This window comes from Heterodontus francisci, chromosome 12 (genome assembly GCF_036365525.1).
Source record: "Heterodontus francisci isolate sHetFra1 chromosome 12, sHetFra1.hap1, whole genome shotgun sequence".
Taxonomy (NCBI): domain Eukaryota; kingdom Metazoa; phylum Chordata; class Chondrichthyes; order Heterodontiformes; family Heterodontidae; genus Heterodontus; species Heterodontus francisci.
This window is the reverse complement of record NC_090382.1, coordinates 59,831,489-59,858,002: the sequence shown is the minus strand read 5'-3', so window position 1 is coordinate 59,858,002 and position 26,514 is coordinate 59,831,489.

Here is a 26,514-nt window from a genome sequence, read left to right as displayed (position 1 = left end):
ACTGGCCGACGGGAACTGAATCTAAATATTTAAATGAATAACTTGAATAAATTTAAGTAAACGTACCTGAAATCTTCCGGATCCCCTGCGATCTTTGGTGCGGCAACCAGCACTCCCACGCCTTCAATTCTCCGTCTGGGGAATGCCGGCGTGACACTGGTGGGGAAGGGGTGAAGAGTTAAGATTTCCAGTGCGAGGGTGAATGGGATCAAATAAACTTAATGGGGGATGGTTGGAAGGGGTGAACTTTGAACTTCGTGCAGTCTCGGAGGGTAGGGAGGATGGTCAGATTTAAAATTTGTGTGTTTGGGGGTGGGGGGGGTGGGTGTGGAGGGAGAAGGGCAAATCGTTAATGTAATTGTTATTGAGGGATGGGAAAGGGGTACTCGAAATTTTTTGTATAAATTTTGGGGGGAATACTGCTTTAAAAATTCGAATTGACCAGCAGGGTCGCTGCCCTTTAAAAATAGCACCAACGTCTGCGCACAGGCAGCTGATACCATGTCGGGGCAGACAGCCCACCTCCTCCACGTGATTGCAAGGGGAGGTGGGTTGGGGGTGGGGTGGGGGGGAAGTGGGGTGCGGTGGGCTGCCCCGGCTATTTAAATGAGCCACCACGCCGGAGATCATGTGGCTCTTTGGCGTGCGGCCCACCACTTTTTCAGCTTGCCGCCAAGATCGATGGTAGGCTCTTAAAATCCAGCCCATAGCTTTTAAGTTTTGTATTGCTGCTATTGACTTTTCCAGTTCAAACACTGGATATAAAATATCTTCGGTTTGCTATTTTTTAAACAAATTAGTTAACACATTTGGATAAACTCTCATTGAATGTATTTACTTTAAACAGATAAAGATCAAAAATAAAGGAATTTCTACAACCCAGTGAACAAAACTCCAATCAGTCATCACTTTGAAAATGTAAAACACTAGACATTAGAACCACAAGTTGAGCAAAGTCATTCATTTCCAGTGATTACATAAACAGAGTCCCATAAGTAATCTGTCTTCAATTTTATTTTTGCTTCTTGCTATTACACCTCACAACAAAAATCCAGTCAAATTTGCAGTTGCTTGGAATGTGCATGTGACCCATTCAGTAATACCCAAAATCAAAGGTCATATAAAGAAAATATTAGATAGCAATCTACTGAAATGAAGTGAGACTTGGTACAAATATTTTCAGAAGGATATGTTGACAGATCTGAGTAACAGTTTACATTAATTTTATTTTCATCAAATGAATTCATAACTGGCAGTTATAAAATGTGTTAGTGACCTTGTATTGCAAACATAATTTTGTTCGTATGCTGTAATAACAGAACATAAGCTTCAACTGACAGAAACTTAATGCAAATGGAAAGAAAGCTGCAAATGAGTATACTCACCAATTATTCAGTGATAGTTTGATGTCACCTGACAATATTATTGACAATGTTAATTTTACCTTTCAAGTTATATTTTGAAGAAGAATCGCAAGTAAGACTTGCTAAAACTGAAATACATAAGACCTAACAACTTTCATCACTGATCACGAAGTTCGCAGGACAGTGTTTTCTGTTGCAAGATACTGGGGTGCAACTGAACAAAGACTTTGCAATTCAGTACTGCTATGACTTCAGAGACCATTAATATTAAAATCCGAGATATGAACCCCCAGACCAATTTAAAGAATTACATGACAATATTTCACATTTTAAGATTATATAAGAAATCCCCATTAACTAAAAATAGCCACCACCAAACACATCGTCCCCTCCCTTGTTAACATTCCAAAAGGACCGTTCCCTCCCCAATGTCCTAGTCCACTCCTCCATCACACCCAACATCTCATCCCCTTCCCACAGCACTTTTCCCTGCAATTGCAGGAGCTGTAATACCTGCCCATTTACCTTCTCCTCACCATCCAAGGCTCCAAACACTCCTTCCAGGTGAAGCAGCAATTTATTTGTACTTCTTTCAATTCACTATACTGTATTCACTGCTCACAATGTGGTTGCCTCTACACTGGGGAGACAAAATGCAGATTGGGCGACCACTTTGCTGAACACCTCCACTCGGTCCGCAAGCATGACCCCGAGGTTCCGATTGCTTGTCATTTTAATTCACCACCCTGCTTTCACGCCCATATTTCTGTCCTTGGCCTGCTGCAGTGTCCCACCGAAGCTCAATGTAAGCTCGAGGAACAGCACCTCATCTTCCGATTTGGCACTTTACAGTCTTCTGGACTCATTATTGAGTTCAATAATTTCAGACCATGAGCCTTATTATTTTACTAAAATATTTAAAAATTATTTATTTTTTTTAAAGCCATGTGCTAGCCCTAAACTTGTTTTTCATGTTTTTTGCTTTTGGGTAGAGCTGTTTTTTGCTCTGCCATTAGCATTCTCTCTGGACAAATGCTTTGTCTTTTACTACAACTATTTAGCACTCCATTTGCCTTTTCTTCTGTGACATCTGTCATTTAATCTCTCCTGCCCTCCGTCCTATCAAAGACCTTCCCTTTTGTTCTTCCCCCTCCCCCTTTCACTTGGTCAAAGTCTGTTACATTTTTAACCTTTGCCAGTTCTGATGAAAGGTCACAAACCTGAAATGTTAACTCTGCTTCTCTCCACAGATGCTGCCAGACCTCATGAGTATTTCCAGCCCTTTCTGTTCTCATTTCAGAGTTCCAGCATCCACAGTATTTTGCTCTTATTTAATTAAAAATAGTACTTCATAAGTTGCTGATACCCCAAATTACAAAGAAAGGCATTTTCTTTACTTATTAAAATACTTGAAAACTTCACACCATACTTATACATTACACAGTCCTCTTTGATGAAATCTTTGTGGTTAAAAGTCCCAAACTCCTCCCAGTTGCAATGGATTGGATGTCCCAGACCTTTCTTAAAATCAATGTCCTCTTTGCTCACTTCTCTGAGCAATTTCAAACTGAATGTCTGTGAATAAGGTGATCCTGTTGGTCTTTTACTTTTCTGCAAACCTTGACTTTGAACACAGGGTTAGGTCTTCCCAGTCTTTTGCTATATCAGTTTTTCCTGAGAGGTGTTCTCTCTCTCTCGCCCTGGAGGCTGCCACCACTGGTTGTCTTCCTTTCTTAAATCCTGTTGAGGCTGCAACTGCTCATTTCTTTTCTTACAGTCTGTCTGCCTACAGAAAATCTGTTAAATTTATCTGGAATTAAAAGTCAATAGCTCATTATCCCTTTCCAAAATGCAAAGTCCACAAGTCTAGCTTTAGTAGCACCACTCAGGCTTTTTATTGCTTCCAGGTGTTAGCAGTTGCCATGCATATTTGCATCCCCAGAATCATTGACTCTTTATTTACGATCTGAAAGTCTGTGAGATCCAATAGGTGTTAGGACCTTTGCATATGCAAATTCAAGGGCTTAATGTCTGTTTTAGTTCCAAACAAAACTTCGAGCAGTCAAACCTGAGGCACCTAAAAGGACCACTGGAAGCCTCCAAAAGAAAAGATAGGTACAGTTTTGGGAGGAGCAGGAGTGCTTGCTGGTAACAATACAGCAAAACCTGAGGCCCATTTCTGGTGAGCCCCAGGCTTTCCAGTTCAGGAGTGCGCTGGAAGCAATCTGATAATTTAGAGACAGTGAAGGAGTCGAGAGACCTGGTGGTGAGGTGAAGCTGGACTTCACCAGCATTCATGTGAAAACTAATGCTGTGTTTCCGGATGATGTCGCCAAGTGGCAGCATATATGGATACAATATTAGAGGGAGTTAAATATAGAGCCTTGGGCACACCAGAGGTAACAATGCAGGAGCGGGAAGAGAAGCCATTGCAGGTGATTCTCTGGCTACGATTAGATAGGTAAGAATGGAGCCCAGTGAGTGCAGTCCCACCCAGATGGAAGACAGTGGAAAGGCGTTGGAGGAGAATGCTGTGCTCAACTGTGTCAAAGGCTACAGATAGGTCAAGAAGGAGGAGGAGAAATAGCTTACCTTTGTCACAGTCACATAGCAGATCATTTGTGATTTTGACAAGAGCTGTTTTTGTATTGTGGAAATCTGATTGGAGGAATTCAAACAGAGTTCCAGAAATATGGGCAGGGATTTGGGAGGTGACGACATGTTCAAGAACTTTGGAGAGGCAATGGAGGTTGGAAATAAGACATCGTCTGTAAGTATGGGGAGGTCAAGGATTTTTGTTTTAAAAAGGGTGATGACAGCAGATTTGAAGGAGAGGGACAGTATCTTAAGAGAGAGAACCTTTAATGATATCAGCTAACATAAAGAAGCAGGAAGGAAATTTGGCTGGTCAGCAGTTTAGCAGGAATAGGGTCGAGGGAGCAGGGTTTCATGGGCAGGATGAGCTCAGAGGGCATGAGGGAAGATGAGAGAAACTGGATAACAATATAAGTTCACTATTAGGGTAGGGGGATCTTTAGAGGATGTTTGGCCGAATGGGCTAGAGGAAGTGAGGGAAGTGGTAGAGGCAGCTGTTTGAATGGTCTCAATCTTAGTGACAGCGATGTCCAGAAGCTCCTCACACTTGTTTTTGGAAGTAAGCGTGGAGGAGACAGGAAGTGGGTTTAAGAAGATGATTTGCAATAGGAAAAAGCAACCAGGAGTTATCTTTGCATTCCAGAATGATCCTGGTATAGTGAGCTGTTTTGGCAGACAACAGCAGAACCTGATAGTGCTTTATGTGGTCCATCCAGATCTGCCAGTGAATGGGTATGGCAGACAATTGGTTGAATCATTCAGGTCTGCGTTCCTTAGACTTAAGGGAATGGAGAGGAGGGCCATAGCAGGGGGAATCACCAGTGTGAGAAGGGGTAATGGCTTTAATGAGAAGTAGGGCATCAAAGGTGGAGGTGAGGGTGCAATTGAGCAAATCAGTAGCTACAGAAATGTTTTGAATGGAGGGCCAAAGGCTAGACAGTTGGCATTTCAAAGGTGCAATTATAGTTTTTTCCAGGGCCAAACATAGAAGAAAGTGTCGTTGAGATGAGGAATGTCATGTTTAGTGATACTAGGAAGTGATCAGAGATGGCCTTACCTTTGATAGATACAATGGAAATAGTGAGGCCACATGATCTGGCAAGATCAAGGGGTGTCTGTGAATAACAGTTGGGGAGTTTACATGGAGGAGAGATTAAGGAACGATAAGAAGGCAGTGAACTCAGGAGGAGGGAGAGCATGATGAGTTGAGATGAAGTTTGAAATCAGCGAGGATGAGCAGTCACACAGTGCAGAGGCTGATGGAGGAAAGCAGTGAAGATATCTTGGTGGGAAATTTTTTTATTGTACTTGGGAGGTGGTAGAGAAAAAAAGACTTTAAATGAGAGGTGAGAGAAGTGGAACAAGGTGAGATGCTCAAAAGGAAGGGAAAGTGCTAGAGGGTAGGGGACAGACCAAGGTATGATCTGGTGATAGCCACACCACCATCATGCGGTCTTGGCAGGGCAAGTGGCAGAAGGTATAGCTAGGTGGGGAGATTACACTGAAGGGAAAACTGTTGTTACCCTGCAGCCAGAGTTTTGTCATGGCCATGATGTTAGTACAATCATCCACAGTAATCTCAAGGATAGCTAGGGCCTTTTTCACCGTTGGACAGACATTCTGGAGAGAGATGGTGAGAGCTGGCAGAGGCATCAGGGCCAGCAGTGGGAGGGGCGAGTTAGACAGGACCGAGATGGACAAGATTCATCCCCAGCAGGCGCACTGGTCAAGATGGGCAGTTGGGGTTGCTGCTTGTAATGAGGCAGCACCAAGTGTCTCAGTGGGCACTTCAGAGGATGTCAAGAGAGGCACAGAGGGAAGGTGTAGGTTTATCTAAGAGAGAGCCAAGCCTGGGATGACAGCAGGAGAGGAGGAAAGTTGAGGAGTAGAGAAGCATTGGGGTTAGAAATTGAGAGAGGAGAAATGAAAGGAGGCATGATGATAGGAGAGATGGGTCTAGGAGGGGTAAAGAGAAAGGAACTGAATAAAAAGGGATGAAAGTGGAGATAGAAGTTTTGGGCTCAGGTTTGGGGCAGCAGCCAAAATGCACATGCAAATGGACACAGGGAAAAAGGCAAGTTATACAGACTTGGTTATGAGGCAATTATTAGGATACATAAAAACCTTGTAATAAACAGTAAATAGATAGGACACAATAGGAGGGAGTTCAGAGTTAAAGTCAGAGATCCAGTGGGGGCATAACCTGAGGTAGGTAGCATGAAGTCAGTAAGGAGCACCAATGAACTGTTGTCCAAGTTCGGAGATGGGAGTGGTGGGCAAGTGAAGTCCAGAAGCTATTTGAGGGTAGAGTTGAGTATCAGAGGATGGACTGATGGAGGTATTTCCATGGGAATGATGATGGCGAAATTGGAGATCACCACAAAATCCAGAAGTAGTGGAAAAATGTACTTCAGCCAAAGTAAATCACTGGTCAGAAATATACTGTAGCTGACGTTGGAAAATAAAAGCAATCAAACTAATAATACATTCAGAGGCTCAGCATAGAACTTAAAGTTCCTCAGTCCCTCAGTTACAGCAGCAGTGGGGGAAGGACAATAAGTTGCTGAGAGTTACATTAAAATATAAACAACAAAGCAGCAAAGAAGTGCAGGAATTTGGAAACCAAGCTCGAGAGAAATTCCAGAGATTGCAGACAAAAAGAAGGCATGACCAGGAGGACAGGGGCATCTAACTTGTAGGTTGGACTCAACTACATCCAACTATTAAAACAGTGGGAGAGAGGGGATTGGGGGAGAAAGGGAAAATGATGACAGCAGAAACCCAAGGATAGAGGTGCATAGTAAGGAGATTGCTAGGGAACTGACCGCTAGAAGCCATCTTGAAACCAATATGAAGAGGTCAGACCAGTCTGTGGGACAGCTCTTTCAGTTTTGGCACAGGTCCCCAAATGTTAGTGAGAATGACTTTGCAGAGTTGATTGGGCTGGGTGTGATTTTGTTGTGTTTGCTGCCTAGGTTACTGCTGAGTGGTCCATCTGGTTTTAATATTTGACATTTTCATAGTGGTTTGATGCAACCGAGTGGCTTGCTAGGCCATTTCTGAGGACCATTAAGATTCTATCATGAAGGACATTGGCAGAAGGGTAGTCATTTGTTGTGGTAAGGGGTGTAAGTGGTTCCCACTGTTCACCTCCCAACTGATCGCATTGTGTTTTGTTTAAGATGATGAGTTATCCCGTGTTTTACCTGCCAAATAAACTGACAGTGACAAGTTTTCTTGTAGGTTTAAAAAAAGATGAACTATTTATTGAACAATATGCATTCTCTGAAATGTTTGCAACACCACTCACGCATGCATTCACTCTCACATGCAGTCTCAAGAGGATAGATATAAGGTAAGGGTAGGATTTCAAGGCGTGGTAGGTGTTCGTAGTTTACAGTAAACCTGTTGAATCTTAAGTAGGAGAGTCTCTTTTTAAAAACAGTATAGGCCTGGGTTGTTTGTAGTCTTGAATTTATTGAGGTGTTGTAGATTTCTGGTGGTGAAGATTTCAGACTGGAGGTGGCAGGACACTTTCAGTTCTCAGCTGCACCAAGTTAAAGTGTAGAATTAGCAGCAGGGCTCCTTCCTTTCCTGCTTGGACTACCTTCCACAACCACTGACTGGACTGCTTTTCTATGATGCTCTGGTGATCTCTCTCTCTCTCTCTCCCTCCCCACCCCTCCCTAGAGAGGTACCTTTTAAAGTACAAATCTCTCACATTAGCTTCTGTTAGGAGACACATGGCCCTTTCTGCTGTTGTGATCACACAATGGACCAGGATGTGGGATCCATGGTCATCTATTAATATCTGGATAAACATAATCCAGTTATGATGTAGCTACTTCACACCTTTTGTTTCAGAAGAATCCATTTAATTCAGGAATATCTCGATTGTTTCAGAATGAATGTAATTGACACCTCTCAGCCTGGAACGTATCCTTTTGTCCTTAACAGACAGTGAGGAAATTTTCAAATACACAGGCCAGGTCATCTGACCTTTGGTGGCCATTTTTTGCAGCATTGTCCACCTTTTTTAAAAAAAAAAGTAAAGTAAATTTTTTAAAAAGTTCACTTTGAATAAAGTACGTATCTTCAAAGTAGGAATATGATATGCCTTTACTTGGCAATGACACATTAAAACAATTATCTTAATGCAGAGAAGAAGCAGAAGTGTGCATCCTGGTCCCACAGCCATCTGAAGGAGCTGGTGCCTGCTTGCCTGGGCTTGCCCCACAACTGTATGCACCCTCTCCACCATAGAACCACGTGCAGGCTGGTTTAGCCAACTGATTTTGCAAAGGCCCGGATGGCAAGCTGCATTGGGATGTGCTATTGGCATCCATACCTCTTCAGTTTTATGGAAATGAGGCCTGATTTTCAGCGAGCCTCGGGATGATGTATTCCACACATGCCACACAATTCGCTGCAAAACCAATTTCTCACGCTATAAGTTTTAAAAGTGCAAATTTCCATCACAAATATTTTTCCTCAGTTACTAATACCCAAATCTTACTGGGTTTTTTGTTCAGATGATGCATTTTTTCCTCTTTTTTTGCAAGCTGTTGTTGTTCTTGTATGTGGTATTGACTACCAGGTCACATGCTCTCATGAATGCCCTCAATAGCTGCTTATTTGTGGCCAAATATGTCATTGAGATGTTATGTTACAGCATCCATTGAAACATTGTTATGAACGAGGTTGGAGGAGTGCACTGTCTCTCTCTAGTCCCACTACTCCACTGGTCACAACATATGTTTAAAAATATTTTAACCAGTTATGGATATGGTCAACTATATACTTTTGTCTATCCATTTCAAAATACAAATCCACCAACCAGGTTTCTTTAAAAAAATAACATTATTAAATTATAAAACAAGATTTATTCAATAAAGATGCAAAGCTTATTAACACACAGGTTGAAATATGAAAGTAGAAATATATTCCCTTCTAAGTAACCCAACACACACGCACACACACACTGGTTAAAGTAAAAACTAGAGAAGCATTTTCTGCAGAGATCAACTTTACAAAAACAAAAATACTTTGGACAAATACTTGTTAATTCTTGAAGAAAAAAGGCTAAGATATAAAATGTTCCAGCTGGTCCTTTGGTCTGGTGTCCGGTACACATAGAGGTCTGTTACTGGGATTTTTTCAGGAGCAGATCATTCAGGAGATTTCAAGTAGTAGTCTTGCAGGCTTTCAGAGAATTGCTGCATCCATGGCTTCAGCTATCACACTGGATTCTCAGGGTTCCTCAAAGAGGTGGAACAGGATAAGTTGGGTGGCTTCTCTCTTAGCAGGATACACATCAACTGCCTTCAAACAGTTCACACCCAAAGCATAAAGCCAAAAACTCCTGACCACCATAAATCTAGACACATGATGTCTCTGTAAACAACTCCAAATAGTTCCATTGTCCATAACGCTTCAGCTGTTTACTTAGCTTAAGACATGCAATTTCCAGTAAGTGTTTTTAAACAACGTCCCAAGTGTCCTTCCAGTGGCCCTTTAAAAAAGGAAGTCCAGCATCTCCTCAGGTATTAAACACAAGTCCTCAAAAAATATTAATAATGGAAGCACTTTCATGACATGTATTCGTCCACTGGTATTCAGCAATGTTGTCCTGTAATTGCACATACTAAAGCTGTTAATAAAGTTTGGAAATTTATCAAAAAAAGATTGTTTATTTGTGATTGGCAGATATTTTATAGTTACCACTGATAAACCACTTTTCAATGCAACTGTACCTTGTATAATTATGCTCATTAGTGATTTGAATTTAGTGTTAAAGAAGGAATTTTGAAGTCCTTGTTTTGTAAGAGAAATAGTTCATTAAGAATTTTTTTTTAAGTCTCTGAATGGATCAAACTCTTAAAACTGGAGCAGCAGATATGAATTTTACTTATCAAAATACTGGTCATCTTTGCCTATAGATATTGAGAACAGACACAATTTTCTCTTGTTAGGTGCTTGATAATTGCAACTCATGTGTAGAAAATAGTTTCCACAAATTTATGCCAATACCACTACCTCCAGAGAGGCAATATATCCTTGTTTTTGTACTCAAAGGCCAAGGAAACAATCTGCAAAATATGTATTCTGATACATGGATCTTGTTGATCTAACAGACTGCAAGTGTATCCAAAAAATTTCAGCTGTCAAGAAATCAGTTCTTTACTCAATAGAGCATAATTGATATTTTGTAAACAATTGTTTTCAGAACCATAAAATGTTATAGCACGGAAGGATGTCATTCAGCCCATTTTGACTTTATAGCTTCTTTGAGAGAGCTTTGCAATTTAGTCCCACACCCCAGCTTCTTCCCTATACCCCTGCAAATAAGTCATCTGTAAGTGCATATACCTTTCAAAGTTCCTATGGAATCTGATTTCATCACCCTTTCAGTACTGCATTCCAGATTTTAACAAACCTCTGTGTAAAAATATTTCTCAATTTCCGTCTAATTCCTTTGCCAACTATTTTAAATCTATGACATTCGGTTACTGACCTACTTGCCAGAAGAAACAGTTTCTCCCTAGTTCCTCTATGAAAACTCCTCCTAAATTTTGAATACCTCTATTAGACCTCCTCTAATCTTTGCTGTTCTAAAAAGGAGAACAATCCTAATTTCTCCAATCTATCCACACAACTGAAGTTCCTCAGCCCAGGAATCATCCTGGTAAATCTCTTCTGCACCCTCTCCAAGGCTTTGACATTTTTTCCAAAGTGTGATGCCCAGAATTGTACACAATATTCCAGCAGAGGCCTAACAAGTGATTTGTAAAGGTTTAGCATGACCTCCTATTCTTGTATTCAGTGCTTCTATTTATAAAGGCAAGTATCCCATATGCTGTCTTAAGTGCTTTGTCAACTTGCCCCGTCACCCTCAAAAGATTTCTGAATATGCCACCCCAGGTCCTTCTGCTCTTCCACCAAAGCACCCCCCACCCCCTGCAAAATAGTACCATTTAGATTATACCAAGGTGATTGACTCTTAAATGCCCTCTGAAATGGCCCAGCAAGCCACTCAGTTGTATCTAACTGCTACGAAGTCAATATAGAATGAAACCGGACGGACCACCCAACATCGACCTAGGCACCGGAAACAACAATGGCAAACCCAGCCCTGTCGACCCGACAAAGTCCTCCTTATTTACATCTGGGGGTTTGTGCCACATTTGGGAGAGCAACAGCCTGACAGTCATCCTCACGGAATCACACCTTACAGACAATGTCCCAGACACTGCCATCACCATTCCCGGGTATGTCCTGTCCCACCGGCAGGACAGACCCAGCAGAGGCGGCAGCACAGTGGTATACAGTAAGGAGAGAGTTGCCCTGGGAGTCCTCAACATCGACTCCAGACCCCATGAATTCTCATGGCATCAGGTCAAACATGGGCAAGGAAACCTCCTGCTGATTACCACCTACCTCCCTCCGCAGCTGATGAATCAGTACTCCACCATGTTGAACACCACAAGGAGGAAGAACTGAGGGTGGCAAGGGCGCAGAATGTACTCTGAGTGGGGGACTTCAAGAGTGGCTCGATAGCAGCACTACTGACCGAGCTGGCCAAATCCTAAAGGACATAGCTACTAGATTGGGTCTGCGGCAGGTGGTGAGGGAACCAACAAGAGGGAAAAACATACTTCACCTCGTTCTCACCAATCTACCTGCCACAGATGCATCTGTCCATGACAGTATTGGTAGGAGTGACCACCGCACAGTCCTTGTGGAAACAAAGTCCCGCCTTCACATTGAGGATACCCTCCATCGTATTGTGTGGCACTACCACCATGCTAAATGGGATAGATTTCGAACAGATCTAGCAATGAAAAACTGGGGATCCATGAGGCACTGTGGGCCAACAGCAGCAGCAGAATTGTACTCAACCACAATCTGTAACCTCATGGCACAGAATATCACCCACACTGCCATTACCATCGTCGGGAGACCAACCCTGGTTCAATGAAGAGCGCAGGAGCAGCACCAGGCATACCTCAAAATGAGGTATCAACCTGGTGAAGTTACAACCCAGGACTACTTGCATGCCAAACTGCATAAGCAGATTGCGATAGACAGAGCTAAGCGATCCCATAAGCAACGGATCAGATCTAAGCTCTGCAGTCCTGCCACATCCAGCTGTGAATGACGGTGGACAATTAAACAACTAACTGGAGGAGGTCTATGGGCCCTGACAATATTCCAGCAATAGTACTGAAGACTTGTGCTCCAGAACTTGCCGCGCCCCTAGCCAAGCTGTTCCAGTACAGCTACAACATTGGCATCTACCTGCCAATGCGGAAAATTGCCCAGGTATGTCCTGTACACAAAAAGCAGACAAGTCCAACTCAACCAATTACCGCCCCATCAGTCTACTCTCAATCATTAGTAAAGTGATGGAAGCTGTCATCGACAGTGCTATCAAGTGGCACTAGCTTAGCAATAACCTGCTCAGTGAGGCTAAGTTTGGGTTCTGCCAGGGCCACTCAGCTCCTGACCTCATTCAAGCCATGGTTCAAACATGGACAACAAAGCTGAATTCAAGAGGTGAGGCGAGGTGAAAGTGACTGCCCTTGACATCAAGGCAGCATTTGACAGAGTATGACATCAAGGAGCCCTGGCAAAACTGGAGACAATGGGAATCAGGGGGAAAGCTCTCCACTGGTTGAAGTCACACCTAGCACAAAGGTAGATGATTGTGTTTGTTGGTGGTCAATCATCTCTGCTGCATGACATCACTGCAGGAGTTTCTCAGGGTAATGTCCTAGGCCCAACCATCTTCAGCTGCTTCATCAATGACCTTCTTTCAATCATAAGGTCAGAAGTGGAGATGTTCGCTGGTGATCACACAATGTTCAGTCCCATTTGTGACTCCTCAAATACTGAAGCAGTCTGTGTTGAAATGCAACAAGACCTGGACAATATCCAGGCTTTGGCTGATAAGTGGCAAGTAACTTTCGTGCCACACAAGTGCCAGGCAATGACCATCTCCCAACAACAGAGAATCTGACCATCTTCCCTTGACAGTCAATAGCATTACCATTACTGAATTCCCCACTATCAACATTCTGGGGGTTACCATTGATCAGAAACTGAACTGCAGTAGCCATTTAAATACCGTGGCTACAAGAGCAGGTCCGAGGCTAGGAATCCTATGGTGAGTAACTCACCTCCTGAGTCCCCAAAGCCTGTCCATCTTCTACAAGGCACAAGTCAGGAGTGTGATGGAATACTCTCCACTTGCCTGGATGGGTGCTGCTCCAACAACACCCAAGAAGCTCGACACCATCCAGGACAAAGCAGCCCACTTGATTGGCACCCCATGCACTAACATTCGCGCCTTCCTCTACCGACTCACAGTGGCAGCAGTGTGTACCATCTACAAGATGCACTACAGCAATGCACCAAGGCTTCTTAGACAGCACCTTCCAAACCCACGACTTCTACCACCTAGAAGGACAAGGGCAGCAAATGCACGGGAACACCACCACCTGCAAGTTCCCCTCCAAGCTGCACAACATCCTGACTTGGAACTATAATCGCCGTTCCTTCACTGTTGCTGGGTCAAAATCCTGGAACTCCCTTCTTAACAGCACTGTGGATGTACCTACCCACATGGACTACTGTGGTCCAAGAAGGCAGCTCACCACTACTTTCTCAATGGCAAATAGGGATAGGCAATAAATGCTGCCCACATCCCATGAATAAATAAAAAAAATACTGCCTCTCCATGTTGTTCCTCCCAAAGTACCTCAGTTCACACTGTTAAGTTGTAGAATGTGACTGCCCATTTCACCAGTCTGTGTATGTCTTGTTGACAGCTGCTCCTATCCTGCACATTATTTACTGCATTGCCAAATTTTTTATTCTCAAAATTCAAACTTCAAAATTGTACTGCCTGTATCCAAGTCTAGGTCATTTACATATAACCAGATAAGCAACAATCCTACTATCGATCCCTGGGTGATCCCAATGCATACTGCTTTCCAGTCACAAAAATATCTCTTCACCATTACTCTCTGGTCCGATCCCTTAGGCAATTATGTACCCAGGTTACTACAGACGCTTTAATACCATCTGCTTCTGTTTTCCAAATAAGACTGTAATGTGGTATTTACTTCATCCAAGAACTCAAAAGGGTTAGTCAGAATCAATTAACTTTAATAAATCCATGCTGGCTGTCCCTTATTAACCAGTGCTTCTCTAAGTGAAAATTAATTTTGTCCTTGACAATGGTCTCTAGTAGTTTTCCCACCATTAACATTAGACTGATTGGCCACGTTTATCCTCTCCCTCTCTCATTTTTTGAACAGGGTGCGATGTTTGCAAACCTTCAGTCCTCTGGCACCACTTCCATATCCAAAGAGGGTTGAAAGATTGTGAACAGAGCTTCTGTTATTGCCGCCCTTGCTTCCCTCAGCAAGCTAGAATGCATTCCTCCTGGACCTGATGACTTCTTAACTTTGAGTGATACTAAACTATTTTGCACCTTCTTCCTATCTATTTTCATCCTGTCTAATATCTCTACTCCCCCCCCCCCCCCCCACTCCCTGTTCTACTGTGATATGTGAAGACAAAGACAAATACTCATTCAGTAATTCAGTCATACCCTCTGCCTCCATAAGTTGATTTTTTCTGTCCATAATCAGCGCCACCATTCCTTTAACTACCCTTTGACTTTGCATATGTTGAAAGATTTTTGTGTTCTTTTCATGCCACCCACTAATCTTTTCTCATACGCTTTGTCCTGCTTGTATCTTTTATTTTCAATTCCCCCCTGCACTCTGTGATTCTGCCTGTTTTTGATAGCATTCCGATATTTGTCTTAAACCTCTTTTTTTCTATTTATTTTAACTTCTATTTCCTTTGTTATCTAGGGAGCTCTGGCTTTGGATGCCCTATCCTTCATCCTTATGCTTAGTTTGTATCAAAACTAATTCCACCTTGAAGGCCTGCCATTATTTTCTCCATTTCTTGCATGTTTCAGGCATGCATCTTGCAGGCTTCAGCAACTGTTGCTTTTCATAAGATGATAGATCACTTTTTCAATGTTCATAGACCGAGACTCACATTCAGCATTGTTGGACCAGGAGTAAGTCACAGCATACATGTACAATCCAACTGGGCGGGCCTAATCATTTTTATGTTATGTAAACAGAAATCAGCAACACACTCATCCGCAAAAACATATTTTCGGGAGTTGACACAGTTAAAAACATAGGTATTGTGGAATCTCACGTGCTTGTAGTTGTGAAGTACACACCCTCCCAGTCCCAAAAATATTAAACAAGTAAATAATGTAATTTATCTGCAAGTGTGCTTAACATTAAAATTAATTCACAACCTTGACAAGATGCAGCTATGTAAATTCTGCTTATATTGACTTTAAATGAACTGAGAAGTAAGTGCAAGATGAGACTTATATACTCTATAGCCATATATTGTAATTACCATTGAAAACATTGAGCAGTACAGTTCATCCATTTTTCAATCAGAAATCCATTTGTGTTCAACAGCCCAATAAAAAGAAAATAAGTATCAATCTCTTGCCGGAGGTATCCTGTAGTTCTTATAAATTACAACAATTCATTCATTTTAAATATTTAAAAAATTATGCATTGAATATACTGTTTGTTCAAGTATATTGTTATGTCAGGTAATATTTCATATTATGGATTGCAGTTAACTAACATTTATTTTAGTTACAAAACATTTAAATCAGACATATTTCATGCAGCTTCTTTGGAGGTAAACTACATGCAAATATGTACTTAAAATTCTTCAAGCTGTATTTGCATATCTTTCAGAATATTGGGCTGAGATTTTACCCCAGGCGGACGGGAGCCGTCAACCAGCTGAAAACATAAGAACATAAGAAATAGGAGCGGGAGTAGGCCATTTGGCCCCTCAAGTCTGCCCCACCATGCAATAAGATCATGGCTGATCTGCCCCAGACCTCAACTCCTCTTTCATGCCAGCTCCTCATAGCCCTCAGCTTCCTGACATGTCAAAAAAAAATCTATTGACCTCCTCTTTAAATACTTTCAATGATCTAGCCTCCACAACTCTCTGGGGTAGAGAATTCCAGACATTCACTACTCTCTGAGAGAAGAAATTCCTTTGCATCGCAATTTTAAATGAGTGTCCCCTTATTCAGTAACTATGTTCCCTAGTCCGAAAAGTTGGTGACGAACTCGCTTCCGCCTGGCCTGGGAATTCGACCCGTATTTTGTGGATCCCTGGGCTTTAATTGGTCTAAGGCGGGACTTTCACCCGCTTGAGGTAGGAAGTCCCGCCGAATAGAACTGCCGGCCAATCAGCGGGCCAGAAACTCTGTCCCAGCAGCGCCACTGGGAGCTGTAGCCACTGCTGGGACTGCACCCAGCAGTGCGAAGATGATGTCAAGGAGCCCCGGAACGCATACAAGCTTCTGTTGCCTCGCCGGGGTGATCATGCACCAACCACCCCCAACCCCAACATGCCCCCCCCACCCCGTCCCCCCATCCCCCCATCCCCCAAATCGACTACTGGGGGGACAGGGTGGGGGGGGGGCGTGTTGGGGTTGGGGGTGGTTGGTGCATCAGGGGCGGCCCTCCGTCGGGCACAGGGTGCCTGATCATGAGGGTCACCCCCAGGACATCAGAGAGCTGCCTATATTTTCGGGCCTGGCCGCCCCACCAGCCATGGGTAAAATCCCATTAAGGGCCTTGATTGGCCTGGGGCTGGCAGGCTGTTTTTAGCCGCCGCCATGTGTAAAGTGGCAGTGGAGGCGGGAGCGGGTCAGGAAGGGCCCCCTGAGCCTCCTGCTCCATTTTGCACACTCCCTCCGCCCAAGACCACCTTCATGCTGTTTTGGGGGGGGGTAGGGGGTAAAATTCCGACCATGATGTGTGATTGATTTTTCTGACTCTAAACAATTTCTGTGTAACAGCCCTGACAACCAATTTTATCTGCAGCACCTGTGGAAGAGTCTATCACTCTAGAATTGGCCTTTATAGCCACTCCAGGCGCCGCTTCACAAACCACTGACCACCTCCAGGCGCTTACCCATTGTCTCTCGAGACAAGGAGGCCAAAGAACAAAAAAGAAGAAACAATTTTTAATGGGGGCTTCATTTATTTCCTTTGATTTTTGTCTGTATTGCTTAAGAATCTTTTAGCTATTACATTGGCCCAGAATTTCCTTGTAATTTCCGATGTAACAATGGCACAAGAGTCATGTGCACCAGCTGTTTGAGGATTTTTGTATGTAACTTATCGTGGCTTGAGACTAGAACCTCGCTAAGTATGTATTTTCTTGATCTTATGCAGCACTCCCGAGTAATTCTGGCAAAACTAATGAACAAGCTCCACCCCATATCTAAAAATCAACAGTTTTCTACATTTACTACAGTTCTGAATCAGAAATTTTTGTCCAAAATTCTAGGCACAAGAGGATCCAAAGCCTCTCCTTCTAGTATTTTATAGCAATTGGGCAGTCCCCAGCAATTGAGAGAGGTTGGGGGTGGGGGTGGGGGTGGGGTGCTGGATCTCAGTAATCAGGAAGGAGGAAAGGAGAGATCAGGGCTCAGGTTCAGGCTTGGTGAGTGTAGTATAAGGGTTTGAAAGGGTTAATGTTTGGGACAGTGTGAGGAATGACCTCCCACTATGATGATGTAAGAGATCATATGTGAGAGAGACTTGAGAAGAAACAGAAGCAGCATGGCTTCAGAGAAGTCATACAGACTTATGTAAAGCTGTATATTGTTAATATGTAAAAAATGAGTTAATGTTAAAATTGCAGAAAACTCAATAATTTCTCCCAGCTAGACTAACCAAATATACAAAACAGTGGCAGACTCACCAAACATACAACAGCAAGGAAGTCAGAGCCCGGCACTCGGGATAGAGGGAAGATCGAGGCTTGGAATTGAGGCATGGTGGGGAGGTCATGGGGAGACGTCATAGACTAGCACTTGGGAGGAAGGGAAGGATTTGGGCTGAGAATCCCAACAGCACTGTGAGAGCCTGCTTTAAATGTGATAATGAAGATGGGACTCACGCATCTTAAGTAATCTGCTGTAAAAAAAAAATAAATCACAGCCAGTGGGTATATAACAGATTGGGGACGCTTTCCCTGCTTTTTAATTTTAAATATTTAATTCCCCTCCCTCTATGACCCTTTCCTGCCTGTGCTTGGAAAGAAGGGGGATGGGGTTTATATCAAGACCTAGGTATAGCTGTCTAACATTCAAACATTTTTGCAGTAAAAAAAAAATGCACATCATCGATCAAGATAGGTTTTTTTAAAAACAGCATAGATAAGTTAGTGCTTCAGAAAACTAGATTGTGGTTCCCTGCAATCATCACTGACAGAAGGTTACGTAAAATTACAAGTAAATAATACCTACCTTTTTTTTCTTGTAATCATATATAGCAAATAGCAATAGATTTAGGTGGCACTGGAAGAATGTAAAGAAACCAAAAGATTGTTCAAGCAAATTCTCCATTGATATTTCCCAAAGATACTGCTGGCTTGCATACTATTGCCAGAATCTCTTATTTGAATGTGGAATTAAAGTCACACTAGTCTATTTGAATTCTGCATTCAAATTTGATTGAAATTTCATGCTGAATGATGGGAAACAGTTTCAGAATCCCTGCTCATAAGCAGGTCCCAATTCCTGACCCTTTCCAATCAAGAGCAGCAAGCCTGCTGGCCACTGACTCTGAGCCCTCCCCAACTGGACTATAGGCTATTAACACTGAAGGAGCAGGTGCTTTCACTGCTCCTTGCAAATCAGAGCCTATGTACATTTTATCAGCACAAGGGAGCAAAGGATAACACAAATATATTTTTAATACCTTAGTTATCACTATCAAATTCATGGGAATGACAAATTGTACATGTAGTAAATGTCTATACTTCAAATAAACAAAATTTTCTGATAGAGGAGTAAGATAAATTTTGTCATTGTGCTGGTAGTCTTTGATGCATATGTCAGCCATGTGTTTACTAATTCCTCAGGATTTTGTAATTCTCGGAATCAATCATCCTGTTCCAATGATCAATTCCTAGGCTCTCCCAGGCAAACCGCAGCTTGCTGCAATAATCACTAGGAGGTTGCAACGCAACTAAGTAATGACATTTTTGCAAAATTATGTTCTCTTAGCTTGTGCTCATGCCAGTAATCTGATACGTATACCAGAGTAGAGTAGAGTGGCAGGGGGGCATGGAAAATTCTTCTGGGAGAGGCCCTCCATGAGCCCAGAGGCCGGGAAGGCCCTGTCGCATTTTACTGGCTGTGGTGAGCATCAGTATGGCTCTCCCCCCACACCCCCCTACAGCTTGGTGATGGGTGCTTCATTTTAATATGCAAATGAGATTAAAGTTAATAATTACCTACCTGGTAGTGATGGCCATCCCACGCCAATATTCCAAACGCTGGCTGGAACTCCCGTGCCTTCGGAACTCCGTGGGGGAAGCAAGGAGAACTATTGTAATTGGTGGTGTCGATGATGGGAAGGGGTTGTGGGTCAAAGGTTCTGAAGTTAGGGGTGTTATGCAGGCCCCCACCTGCCAAGAATGAGGCATATTAATTTTGTCATATGTACATTGATTTTAAACTTGCTAGAAAGAAGAGAAGGCCTGTTACAAAGGTTGACAGACACTTAGCTGAAAAATATTTGCATAATAACAGACAGTGCTTGTGGAGACAAAAGGACCATTCCCTGACATGTTCAACCCACAATGGATTTTGATCACCAGATATTGAAAGTGTAAGGAAGAGCATTCCAGAAATGTTGGGGAACACAGGGCTTAGTGAGAGGGAGGAACTGAAAGAAATCAGTATTAGTAGAGAAATGGTGTTGGGGAAATTGATGGGATTGAAGGCAGATAAATCCCCAGGGCCTGATGGTATGCATCCCAGAGTACTTAAGGAAGTGACGCTAGAAATAGTGGATGCATTGATGTCATCTTCCAGGATTCTATAGACTCTGGAACAGTTCCTACAAATTGGAGTGTAGCTAATGTAATCCCACTATTTAAGAAGGGAGGTAGAGAGAAAGCATGGAATTATAGACCAGTCAGCCTGATGTCGGTGGTGGGGAAAATTCTAGAGTCAATTATTAAAGATTTTATAGCAGTGCACTTGGAGAACAAAGGTAGAATCGGACAGAGTCAGCATGGATTTACGAAAGGGAAATCATGTTTGACAAATCGACTAGAATTCTTCGAGGATGTAACTAGTAGAGTTGATTAGGGGGAGCCAGCGGATGTGGTTAATTTGGACTTTCAGAAGGTTTTTGACAAAGTCCCACATAAGAGATTAGCATGTAAAATTAAAGCGCTTGGGATTGGGGGTAGTGTATTACGATGGATAGAAAATTGGTTGGTAGACAGGAAACAAAGAGTAGGGATAAATGGGTCTTTTTCCGATTGGCAGGCAGTGACTAGTGGGGTACCGCAGGGATCGGTGCTAGGACCCCAGCTATTCACAATATAAATAATGATTTAGATGAGGGAACTAAATGTAATATCTCAAAATTTGCAGATGACACAAAACTGGGTGGGAGAGTGAGTTGTGAGAAGGATGCAGAGAGGCTTCAGGGTGATTTGGACAAGTTGAGTGAGTGGGCTAATGCATGGCAGATGCAGTATAATGTGGATAAATGTGAGGTTATCCACTTTGGTAGCAAAAACAGGAAGGCAGATTATTATCTGAATGGCTATAAACTGAGAGAGGGAAATATGCAGCGAGACCTGGGTGTTCTTGTACACCAGTCGCTGAAGGTAAGCATGCAGGTGCAACAGGTGGTAAAAAAGGCAAATGGTATGTTGGCCTTCATAGTGAGAGGATTTGAGTACAGGAGCAGGGATGTCTTGCTGCAATTATACAGGGCCTTGGTGAGGCCACACTTGAAATATTGTGCGCAGTTTTGGTCTCCTTATCTGAGGAAGGATGTTCTTGCTATAGAGGGAGTGCAGCGAAGTTTTACCAGACTAATTCCTGGGATGGTGGGACTGACGTATGAGGAGAGATTGATTCGGTTAGGATTATATTCGCTGGAGTTCAGAAGAGTGAGGGGGGATCTCATGGAAACCTATAAAATTCCCTAACAGGACGTGACAGAGTAGATGCAGGAAGGATGTTCCCGATCGTGGGGGAGTCCAGAACCAGGGGTCATAGCCTAAGGATACGGGGTATACTTTTCAGGACTGAGATCAGGAGAATTTCTTCACCCAGAGAGTAGTGAGCCTGTGGAAGTCACTACCACAGAAAGCAGTTGAGGCCAAAGCATTGTATGTTTTCAAGAAGGAGTTAGATATAGCTCTTGGGTCTAAAGGGATCAAAGGGTATGGGGCAAAAGCGGGAACAGGCTACTGAGTTGGATGATCAGCCATGATCATAATGAACGGCAGAGCAGGTTCAAAGGGCCGATTGGCCTACTCCTGCTCCTATCTTCTATGTTTCTATGTTTCTGTGACTGCTAAGGTGATACAATCCACAAAAGCCAGGGCTGGTTAAGCCAGCTGGTCACATGACTAACTGGCTAGTCCGTAGTTTTTTGAACAAGCCACAGAGTTTTTAGAGTCATAGAGTTATACAGCACAGAAACAGGCCCTTCAGCCCATCTGTCTGTGCCAGCCATCAAGCACCTAACTATTCTAATCCCATTTTCCAGCACTTGGCCTGTAGCCTTGTATGCTATGGCGTTTCAAGTACTTATCTAAATACTTCTTAAATGTTGTGAGGGTTCCTACCTCAACCACCTCTTCAGGCAGTGCATTCCAGATTCCAACCACCCTTTGGGTGAAAAAAATTTTCCTCAAATCCCCTCTAAACCTCCTGCCCCTTACCTTAAATCTACGCCCCCTGGTTATTGACCCCTCCGCTAAGGGGCAAAGTTTCTTCCTATCTAACCTTTCAATACCCCTCATAATTTTGTATACCTCAATCATGTTCCCCTTTTGAACAGAAGAAAGACTGTTTGCTCCTGGTGTGAGAAGACCTCTCCTGTCTGCTCCCATCTCTTTCTCACAAGCCTCTGGACCCATTGAGGACACATAAATTTCAAGAGAGAAACATCTCCTGCAATGAACAAGTTTTTAGAACAATATTTTGGCCCCAACAAAAAGCAAGAGCTACTTATAATCAAGGACTTTACAGCGAGCTTGAAGAACAGTAACCAAAACCATCTTCAGATACTGCCTCAAACGTTTCCACTTTATCTCTTCTCTTTTCTGTCTCTATCTGCATGTGTGTATTGAGTATGCATGCTAGCGTGGGCGTGTCATGTATCCATAGGCGTTCACCGAATTTGAGTTTAAGTTGAATAAAGTTCAACCTTTTTTTCTTTAAACCTAAGAAAACCTGTTTGGCTACTTTCTTTGCCTTATAATTGAAGGTTAGTGAACCAGGATTCACTAAGGAGGAGCTAAGAAAACGGTGTGTTTAAAATTCAACCCTATTACAGTAAGACCAGGTGAAGGCTGAGAGGGAACCCTGGACCCCTTTCTCACTTGGTCGTAAGAGAGGAGAAAGTTCATGAAATAAAAAGGTACTGTTTTGGGGGGATATGTCACTGTAATACATGAGGACTCAGTGAGGGGGGTGGGGGGGATGTGGGAAAGGGGGACCTAAGTTGAATTAAAAGTGTTCAGCAGGTTCCTATGAAGTGGCAACTTTAATTTTTGAAATGAGATTGAAGGGCCTGAAGCCCTTTAAAAATGACAGTGGCACCAGATGCCATTGCCGAGGATGGAGCGGCCGCCCCCTCTATGTCATCAGGGGCGGCCGTTCACCTGCTCCATTTAAATGAGCTCCTGCGCGAAATATCGCAGGGGCTCAGAGACGGCGTGTCCGCACAGGAAGACTGGCGAGATTGGAGTGTGTCACCGCGATTTACGGCATGCTCATAAATTTCAGTCCGAAGTCTCCGGAAAGTAAGATCCCCCCAGCAAGCCACTAGGAGGTGTCTCGATGTATCTCGTGGTCTCCCCATGTGACAGGGTGCCATTCTGAGGCAGATGAAATGCCGACAGAGGCATCAAATAGTTATTAACAGGCCAATTAATTACCTTAATTGGCCGTCTGCCTCTGGCTGGCAGGTGGCCGAGCCGCTGCTATTCCCACCTTTTGCTATATCCCATGGTGTCGGGAAAACATCGGACTTCCCTCTGGATGCTTTCCAACATCATTTTGCCAGGGCTCCCACCTTCCAACCTGTCTCCAGAGGGCTGGTAAAATCCCAGCCAGTATCTCAAAACTTTATATGGAATCTTATGGGGCCTTTGGGTCTGGAGGCAGCAGCAGGAAAGGTGGCAGACGGCCCACCTGCCTGGAACCCAATTGAGCCACTCTTCCCAACTCCGCTGGCATTTTACCAGTGGTGGAGGGCCCATTTACCGCATGAGGAGACCACCAGATAAACCCTGGGGCATGATGGGATCCTTTTTGGGATCACTTAGGCCCACAAAGGGGCCCCCAGCGACAATGACTGCCCTTGTGTCATTGGCGCTGCTAGCGCAAGGGACCCCATGGATGTGCCCTCATCCTCCAGGTGCAACCCCGGCAATGGGCACTGCTCCCGGTGATGCTGCCGAGGCTGATTGGGCTAGCAGCTCTTGGGGGCGAGTCACCATCCTTAATTGGATGGCAGTCCTGGCAGCTCAAAAAATGCAGCCCCGGGTCCCCTTGCTCGCTGAAGCAAGCCTCATGCCCATTCCTGCCCCACGCTCCACCCCACCACAACACCGCCCCCCCCCCCCCACCCCCCGCCCCCAATTTGGACCAGACAGCAGAACCCCTGCCACCTCGGAAAAATCTCAGCCGAAGGTTCAGTTGCTGCAGGATGTGCAGTTTGCAATTTTGTTTACAAACCAGATCCAATCACCACAGCTGCAATATTATACTACCCCACCAGCTTCTAAACATTTTGGTGTTCTACACATTGTTTTGACATATCAATCACAGGAGCCTAGGCACATAGGAACATTCGGGAAAGATTCAGCTATTCAGCCACTGAAGTCTACTCTCAGCTGAATTTTCACGATGGAGGTGGGAAACGGAAGTCGGGACTGCTTCTGGGTCCCGAATCCACCTCAGCGGGAAGTAGATTATCAGCATGATTTTTGTGGGGGCAGACCCCTAATTGGTTAGGAGTCAAATTTGGAGGCCAGTTAGAGATTTGGATTGAACTAAAGTCTGCAAGGAATGGCATTGGAAAGCTAGAGGTCTGGCACCTGGGCCAGGGCAGCCACCTGGTTCTCAGTCAGCGACCTGCAGGTGACGTTTGAGGCCGAGTGAAAGGAGGGAGGTCATCTTCCCAGAGGGTGACAGGAGGAGCCTCCCACTGAAACTAAGCAAGTCTGGGTTGAGATAGCTGTCACTGTCAATGTCAGAAGCATTCATAGAAGAATGTGGATTCAGTGCTGTAAGTGGTTCAATGACCTGATCGGCTCTGGTAAGGTGAGTGCAACCCACAACTCTCAGTTCAGGACTCAGGACTTGAACCTTGCAGCAGACACATACCTGAGGAACCTCAGGGTGCATGCTGCTCCTGAATATGGGAGGGTTCTGTGCCCAGGGCACTTAATGATCCCTCAGAATGGCTCAGAACCAGAGTGCTGCTGAGGACCTGTCACCACTGAAACATGCAGCTTCTAATGGATAGGGGCAGATGCAATTGGCCATAGAGGACAGCAGTACCTTATCTCGCTCTCTTTTATCCTTGTTGGAGAAACGGGCTCATAGCATGTAGGAAAGGGCACTGATGGGGGTGGGGTTCCATACTACCAAAGGATAATGCTAGAGGAGGAAAGAGAAATGGAGCTAGCCAGGATTCTAGACGTGGAGGAAGTTGGGCCTGGTGAAATGGGAACCCATGGTGCAGATGGTGATTACAGAGGGTGAAGCACTCATTGGTGGGGTGCAGTGAACTCCACCCAGTACGGTAACATGCCGAGCATTGAGTTGCATTGGGGAGCCTCGACACTGCAGTGCCTTCTGCTTTCATAGGCTAGTTCTCATCAAATCTTCTTGTGTCACCCAAAGGTGCAGGCGTCCACTCGAGGACACCCTCTGCCTCTTCTGCCACGGGACTAGAGGACCCTCCCAAAATTAAGGAAGCACAGTTACACCTGACAAGCGCACCATCTACCAGCGCAGATACTCTTGGTGGGTCCTGGCATGCATTTAGATAGGGTGGCACTGGCTGAGGAGCATGGCACAAGTGTGCAGGAGGAGGTGCCAGAGGCAGAGGCAGTTGTGGACAATTCCCCTCGGAGGAGGGAGGACAGATACAGCCCTGCTCAGCTTGGCATAGCTGCAGTGCAGGAGTCACTGGAAAACAGACCTTACCTGGAACAGCAGCAGAAGATGTGTTCCCACAGAGTTCCTTGAGGCAGTGTGGGGTCATGGGCTGAGGATGGAGGAGTCCATCCAGCTCATGTGCACCACAATGGCTTTTATGGCAATCAGCGCATGAGCTCCAGCATTGAGAGACTGACCAACCTCACGCAGAGCCATATGCAGCATCACTCTGAGTGCATGCAGGAGCAGTGCGTTGATGTGTACAGAATACACGTAACACTGTGTAGACTGGAGCGGTCAGTGGAGCTGGTGGCGCAGCGTTGTCTGGAGTGGATGACAGTTGTGCCCTGGCTGGTGTACCCCTCCAGCCATCTGGAGTGCCAGACAAGGACTGAGGATGTCACAGAGGAGGATGAGGCTGCCCCACCTCACAGGGCACCTTCAACATCCTCAGCCTCCATGGCTCCTCTGATTTTGGGAGCCTTGTGCAGCTGGGCCAAGTGATGGAGGCTGCCCAAAGGATGATGCAGGTGCCCCCATGGGAGACCACCACATGCATCTCAGCCACAGGCAGAGACCTGTAAGCAGGCTGTCTCCAAGGCCACAGGGGGAGCACCGCGTAGGAGTGACTGGGTTTGGAGGTCACCTGTTGTGCACTGCCCTTAGTGGGTCACTGTGCTGTCTTCTTACCATTTATGCGCACTGTTTCCTTTGTTATCATTTTATAAATAATCACAATTCAAGGCACACATCTGAGACTCCACATATTGGCAGCTTGAAAGAAAAATTAGTATGAGGTGGTTAAGGAGATCAAGGTTGCAATCAAGGAGAGGGCAGACTCTGGGTAGATATGCATCTTTCATTGGCGCTAAGATTAGATGTTCCAGCCTTTGTCATCAATGAATGAATTAAGACAGTGACCTCAGAGTCCATTGTATCTCTTGCCCTCCATCCTGGGTTAAAGGGGCTCGGTTGAAAAGTTCCTGAATCAGAAGATCCCTGACAATCATGGTGTCCTGACAAAACCTTTGCATGCCACATGGAGTCTGGCCACCAACTTGTGCAGCCAAAATACCTCGATGGTCTGCATCCTCACCCTCCAACTCCAGTTCCTCCTTCTCTCTTTACCTCCTGCTCCTTCTCTTCCTCCAATGAACTATCTGGTTCCAGGGTCTCACTGTCCTTAAGGTCCACAACTCTCTGGAGGGTCAAGTTTCCACTCTGTATCCGATTCCTTTCACCTGTTCTGCT